This window comes from Cupressus sempervirens, chromosome 3 (genome assembly GCF_028749045.1).
Source record: "Cupressus sempervirens isolate cs-2001-9-10 chromosome 3, ASM2874904v1, whole genome shotgun sequence".
Lineage (NCBI taxonomy): Eukaryota > Viridiplantae > Streptophyta > Pinopsida > Cupressales > Cupressaceae > Cupressus > Cupressus sempervirens.
Genome location: NC_143120.1, coordinates 263,406,948 through 263,414,406, shown reverse-complemented (window position 1 = coordinate 263,414,406; position 7,459 = coordinate 263,406,948).

Here is a 7,459-nt window from a genome sequence, read left to right as displayed (position 1 = left end):
AACTCCGGTTCGAGTCACACTAGGTTTACCACAAACCCTTTAAGGGTGAGTGAGTAGCCGAGTTGGTGTGAAGGCGAGTCGTGAGGCGTAGTGTTAGGCTAATGATCTCGGTGCTACGCATCAACTCCGGTTCGAGTCACACTAGGTTTACCACAAACCCTTTTAAGGGTGAGTGATTAGCCGAGTTGGTGTGAAGGCGAGTCGTGAGGCGTAGTATTAGGCTAATGATCCTGGTGCTATGCATCAACTCTGGTTCGAGTCACACTAGGTTTACCACAAACCCTTTTGGCTGCTGGCTGGGCTAGAGTTTTTCCCCTAGCCTGTTCTTGGTGTTTGATCTTTACTATTTTTCTATTTTGTTTGGATTGTTAGCTACTGGACATAATTTGCGTCGGTGTTTTTGGAGATCTTCTGCAGTCAATTTTGGATTGGGGTTTTTTTTTTTTGCATGGCAGGGCCTGGGATTTCTTCTCCGTTGGTGAGAATAGATGGTTCTTCTCCAACTATGCATGCAATGCGATCTGAATCATTTTATTCAGGGGAGAGCTCCAAGCTGAAAAAAGTTAATGGTTGTCTTCCGCATAGCCATGATCGCCCTGTTTTGGTTATTCCTCCAACGACTGTAATGGGGGACATTGATTATTGGACCAAGCATGCTTTGATATGCAAATTTCTTGGAATCTGAATTTCCCTATCCGCTCTTGAGGCATGGATCCGCCGCTCTGGGCAGGTGGAAGGCGATATGGAGATTATGTTGGCAGGGAATAGTTATTTTTTTGTTGTATTCTCTTGCATGTCTGATCGTGATCGTGTTTTTGAAGGAGGCCCTTATTTCTACAACAATGTGGGGTTATTTGTCAAACCTTGGCATTCAGGTTTTAATTTTGCTGAGGATCTCCCTTCAACAGTGCCAGTTTGGGTTCGCTTGCCTCGTCTTCCCTTGGAATTTTGGCGTGAAGACATCCTTCGACAAATTGCTGCTTTGTTGGGGAAGCCAACTGCGATCGCACATCAAACCCTTGATAAAAAGGTTATTTCTTTTGCTAGAATTTGTGTTGAAATTAATTTGAATAAACCATTACCAGATTCTTTGGAAATTTGTCTGGGGGATTCTTCTTGGGTGCAGCAGTTGGATTATGAATCCCTCCCTTTCCATTGCCGGATTTGTAATGAGTATGGTCATTTACTGCGGCAGTGCCCTCGTAACTCGAGTTTCAAAGGAGTGGATCGGTCTACAGCTGGAAATGCTGGTGGTTTGGCAGATACTACAGGGAAAGGACAATCTCAAATGGTTAATACTACCAAGGGGATGAATCCACAAGATGCTACAGGTAAGGGTAAGGCTCCAATGCAGGATAAGGATGGATTTACCCCTGTTTGTCCTCGAGCTAAGGGACATGGTCAAAAGAGGCCTTTGAAAGAAAGATTATCTGATTCAGGTTTTAACCGTTTTGAGGTGCTAGATAGTATGGTTCTAGAGGAGGGTATTCCTCCTCCTATCTCTTCTGATCCAGCTTGCCCAGATGAGAGATCTGTTCCTAATGATGCTTGTGGGGCATCTCAAGTTGTAGTATATCAGAATTGTGAGGTTCCTATAGCTCCTGTGACAGCGGCTCTGGTGACTCCTGTAGTGTTGGAAGATGATGATGTTGTTTTGGCTGACTTGGTTAAGGATGTGCTACCATCAGGTAAGGGAAAGGGATCTCCTCTCCCCTTGGGGTTGCTACCTCGACCCTTTAAGCAAGCTTCTTCTTCTCCCCCTCTAAGGAGTGGGCGCAAAACAGACCAAGAGAAGATTAAACTCACAGGAGATATATTGATTGAGTCTGGTTCAGTGAAACCTTTGGATTCTCATTTTCCCAAATCTACCCAATGATGATTATTCTCTCATGGAATGTAAGGGGGTTGAATAGCATCCCTAGACAAAAGACTATTCATAACTTGGTGGTTGATCATAGTCCTAATGTTTTTTGTATCCAAGAGACTAAGCTCTCTGTGGAGTCTATGGTCCAACATGCCTCTAGTATTTGGTCTCGTGGCCAATGCCAGTGTGTTGGGGCAATAGGCAGTGCTGGTGGTTTAGCTATATTTTGGGATCCTCAAAAAATTTCTCCTCTTGGCTAGATGTCTTCTCGCTCAGCTCTCTCTATGGTAGCTTCTGCTATAGACTCAGGAGAGGTAATCATGGTTACTAATGTGTATGCACCTGTTGATCTTGTGGGAAAGGAGGAACTTTGGGAACATATTCAATATGTTAGAAATTGTCATCCTTATCATCCTTGGGTGTTAGCAGGGGACTTCAATTCAGTTTTAAGTCTGGAAGAGAAGCACGATGGTTTGGCTAGATTGGGGCCTTCTTCTGCTCTTCTTCGGCAACACATATCTCTTTTGCATCTCTCTGATGTTAAGCCTTCTAATGGCCTCTATACCTGGAATAATTGCAGGACTGGTGTTGCTGCTATCTCAGAACGCCTGGATAGATTTCTTGTTTCTTGCTTCTAGCTTAGTGGCACCCTTACTATCTCTTCAGAAATCCTTGATTGGAGGGGTTCAGATCATTGGCCAATCAAATTTTCCGCTATAGGGGCTTATGTTTCGAAGCATCCTCCTTTTAAGTTCCAGTTGATGTGGCTTCGTGACTCCTCTCTTCATGATTTTGTTTTTTGTTGGTGGAAAGATGGTGCCCTTGCATATGGTACTACAATGTTCTCATTTTCTAAAAGGCTTCAATATGTTAAAAGGCAGCTCAAGATATGGAATAGGGAATGCTTTGGGAATCTTCACTTTATGAAGAGGCTTGCTCAAGAAAATCTTGATGTCATCACAAGGGAGATTAGAGATTGAGGTTTCTCGGAGGATCTTGGCCAGGCTAAATCGCTTGCTTCTAGAGCTCTAGAAGAATGGGAACTTTGAGAGGAAATTTTTTGGAAGCAAAAGGCTCGAGTTGATTGGCTCCAGGAAGGTGATCGAAACACTTCCTTTTTCCATAAAACAGTTCAATCTCGTCAGAATCAGAGCACTATCTCTTCTTTGGTTAATTCTCAAGGTATCCAACTGAATTCCTTGCCAGCTTTGTTCCAGGAGGCTATTTCGTACTTCTCTACCCTCTTCTTTGAGGACTCTCCTCCTGCTAATAATGAAGAAAATATTATTTTGTCCTGTATTCCTTCCCTTATCACTCAGGAAATGAATGATTATCTCATGCGTCCTATCTCTTTGGAAGAGCTAGAGGCGGTGGTCTTTGGCATGCCTAAGGGGAAGGCTCCTGGTCCTGATGGTTTTCTAGTTGAATTCTTTCAAGAATTTTGGGACATCATTAATCATGATTTGTTGGAGGTGGTTAAAGAATCCTATTCTAGCAAGCAGATGCTTCGAGCTTTGAACTCTACATTCTTGACTCTTATTCCTAAGAGAGAGGGTGCTAATCAATTGGAGTTTTTTAGACCAATTGCCTTATGTAATGTGGTCTACAAAGTTATTAGTAAGTTGATTGCTGAGAGACTGAAAAGGTGGCTTCCCATTATTATCTCAGAAGAACAAGGTGGTTTTGTTGCTGGAAGACAAATTTTGGATGGGGTGGTTATTGCTACTGAGGCTATTCACTCTATGGCTACTTCAAGGGAGAGAGCCATGTTTGTTAAGCTGGATATGGCTAAGGCCTATGATAGAGTTAAATGGAGCTTCCTAAGGAGTATTCTTCTTTCTTTTGGATTTAGCTCTGACTGGGTGTGTTGGATTATGAGTTGCGTTACTTCTGCCTCTTTTTCTATTCTTATTAATGGTCAACCTTCACAACTATTTGGTGCTTCTAGAGGCCTCCGCCAGGGTGACCCTCTCTCCCCATATCTATTCATCATCATGGCTGAAGGCTTGGGCAGATTCATTAAGCATCAGGTGTCCCAGAATTCTATTCAAGGCTGGCGGTGGGGTAATGGCTTACCTTCTCTTTCCCATCTTCAATTTGTTGATGATTCTACTCTTGCCGGTCTTGCTAGGATCAAGGAAGCTGAAGCCTTTCGATATGCTTTGGACGTTTATTTGGCAGCTTCAGGCCAGAAAGTTAATGAGCACAAATCTTTCATTTACTTTTTTAACACTCCTGATTCTATTCAGCACAGGATTGTTGGTATCCTTCGATTTCAGATAGGTTCACTTCCTTTGACTTATCTTGGCATTCCTATTGCTGTTTCCAGGCAGCCACGTCTCTTCTGTTAAAATTTGATTACCAAGCTTCAGGATAAGGTAAATCATTGGACTCATAGATGGCTTTCTACTGCTGCCCGGGTTACTCTTCTTCAAGCTGTTATCCAAGCTCTTCCTACTTATAGAAGCATGGTTCATGCTGCACCTATTTACTTTCTCAAGGAGTTTGATGCTCTTTCTCAACAATTCCTTTGGAGTGGTAATTTGCATAGTACTAAATGGAGCTTGGTTAATTGGGCAACTGTTTGTAGGCCTAAAAAGGAGGGTGGTCTTGGTCTTCGTTCTGCTCTATTGAGTAGACAAGCTTTGGCTAGTAAACTTTATTGGAGATGGTGCTCTGGACAGCATCAACTTTGGGCTCGTATTATCACTCATAAATATTTTCATGGTGCTGATCCTTGCTCTGTTTCTGCACTTCCTCTTGAAGGTTGTGGCTCAATGGTTTGGCATACTTTGAAGACAGGTGCGATGTTGGTGAAGAGGGGTCTATTCTGGATATGTAAAGGAGGTTCTCAGGCTTTGTTTTGGTCTGATGCTTGGGATGGATTCCCTTCCATTTTATCCATATACCCTCATCTTCAGCCTCTTTGTGACTCTTTTCTTGCCGTTGGATGGAATAAAGTGGCTCATTACAAGACTCCTTATCAATTGGGACCTGTTGTTGGTTATAGATGGAAGCATTCCTCTGATTGGCCTCCTAGAGGTACAGACATGGATCGTCAGGAGCTTTCTCAAATTCTGGCCTCTAGAGAGTGTTCCTCTTTGCTTGGTCCAGATGTATTGGCTTGGGGCGGTACCTTGTCTGGTAAATATCATGTCTCTGCTGGGTATCAGGAGATAACTAGACAATTATTTGGGGATGCTGAGGTCCCTTGGTGGAAGCAAGTCTGGAATAAAGTTTCTTGGTCCAAGTGCAATTTTTTCTTGTGGCTAGTGGCTCACAACCGTTGTCTTACCTGGGATAATCTTTGTAAACATGGATTTCAGGGCCTTTCTTATTGTGTTTTGTGTGGTAATGGAGAGGAGTCTGTCTCCCATCTGTTCTTCCATTGCTCCTATTCTACTCAGATATGGCACCTTTGGTGGAGCGCTTGGGGTTGCTCTTGTCGGCATGCTTCTTCTTTGCCTGAGTTCTGGGCTCACTTGGGTAGTGCTCCCTCCAAGTCTTCTTCTCTCCATGCTGCTTGGATTGCTGGCCCATCTTTCATGCTTTGGCATATCTGGTTGGAGAGGAATCGTTGCATATTCCAAGATGTTTGGCTTGGTGTTTTGCATCTTTGGTGGAAAATATCACATTCTCTCCAGGAAACTATTCTTGTGAAGTGTGAGCTTGATGGGGGTATGGATCCGGTTGATCTTGCTATCTGTAATCACCTCAATTTTCATCTGCAGGATGGGGTTGCGGCTCATAGGTTTCCTTCTATGTCCAGGAAGCTTCACCATCAGAGGAAGGGTCGGGTTAACCGGGATGGGCACTGGACTCCTCCTCCCTGTGGAGTTCTGAAAATTAACACTGATGGTTCTTCTCATGGGAATCCTGGTCCGGCTGGTATTGACGGAGTGGCTCGTTGTAGTTCTGGGAATGTTAAATTTTTCTTCTCAATTCATAAGGGTGATTATACTAACAATCTCATGGAAGCTCAGGCTATTTTATATGCTGTGGAACAGTTTTTCTTGTGGGGATGGAGTAAGATTATTTGTGAGTCTGATTCCCAGGTGGTGGTGAACATGCTTTCTTTGCAAAAGCTTGAGGATGTTAGTTGGCAGCTGGCCACTGTTGTTAAGCAGATTCTTTTCTTCTCTTCCTCTTTTCAGTTCATTAGGTTCAAGTATATTCCACGAGAATGGAATAGACCTGCTGATTGTTTAGCCAACTGGGCTTCTAGTCATGATCTGGGTTGGAATATTAGGGATAGGGGGCAACTGTCCTTTGAGATGGTGCAAGAATTTGATGATCTTGTTGCTCAGGATCGAGCTCCTTGTTGAGCTCTCCTTGTTGTATTTCTTTCTGTCTTAATAAATTTTTACCCCTCTTTTTGTGATGATCAGGTTCCTTCAAAGGTAAGTTTTGAATTTCATGTGAAATAATTCTCTTTTTGAGATATCTATTTGTCTTCTCTAGAATCATAAAGGGCAATGTTTGTGAATAATTAGGTCATCTGTGGCCAGAGCCTTACTTCAAATCGATATTTTCTATATGAAAATATTTCTTTTTTTAGATTTTCAATTTGTAATAGCTTTATTAAATATCCTTATGATGTTAAGTCTTCTACTTCGCATACATATTTTATGTGGCTTAAATATGATGTTGATTTGGTGGAGGTTATAAAAAGACACAACCTAACATGTTATCAAATTACTTTTCCTTCAAACCTATAATCTGGAATTGTTTTCTCTTCTAATAAATGCATTTGTATATAAGTCTTTTGTCTACCCTTGTAATATTTTTGAATAAGTTCTAGGATCTTAATTAAAATTGGAAATGAAAGACTCTTCTCTATATTTAATTCTTGAAGATCGATAGTATTTTTTTTTTTCTAATTCTTTAGATAATGTTTTTTACTGTCTAATTAAATTCACTTTTTGTAAACTAATTTTAAACTATATCTAAGAGATTATGTTATTTTACTCTTTGGATTCATTCCCTTTCTCAATTCACAAAATTACAACAAGAGAAACATCTCTTCAATAAATTAAAAAGTGTAATAAAGAATAGCTTCCAAAAAAAACTATCCTATTATAATTCCAAAGTGAAATTTGAAAAATTACATTATCAAATTACCTAACATTTTATTATAATACATTTAGGATTTTCTGATAAAAAAATTTGACCAAATGAACATGCTTCTAATTCTTGTATAACGATATTGAATCTTCATATTCAATATGTAGATAATAATGAGGACATTGTTAATCAAGAAAGAATATATTACTGAAAGCATAAACTATTGTATTAATGACTCATTGAGTGGAATTAAGAGTGGGAACATGAAAAGGAATAAGAATAACATTTGAACAAGTATGGTGATGTGTGTGATGACTAAATGTGTGTGGTTTAGTTCCTCTATAATTAATATCTAGATATGGAGAAGAGAGGATGGGAAATGGATAGTAGTGGGATTTTGTGGTGTAGTTGAGGGTGATGCTGATTTTGCCAGAGGATAATTTAGAATAAGCCTCTATTAATTGAGAATTCAATGATTTTTTTAATCCTTCAAAGATAAGTTTAAAATTTTGAAGTGAAATAACTATATTT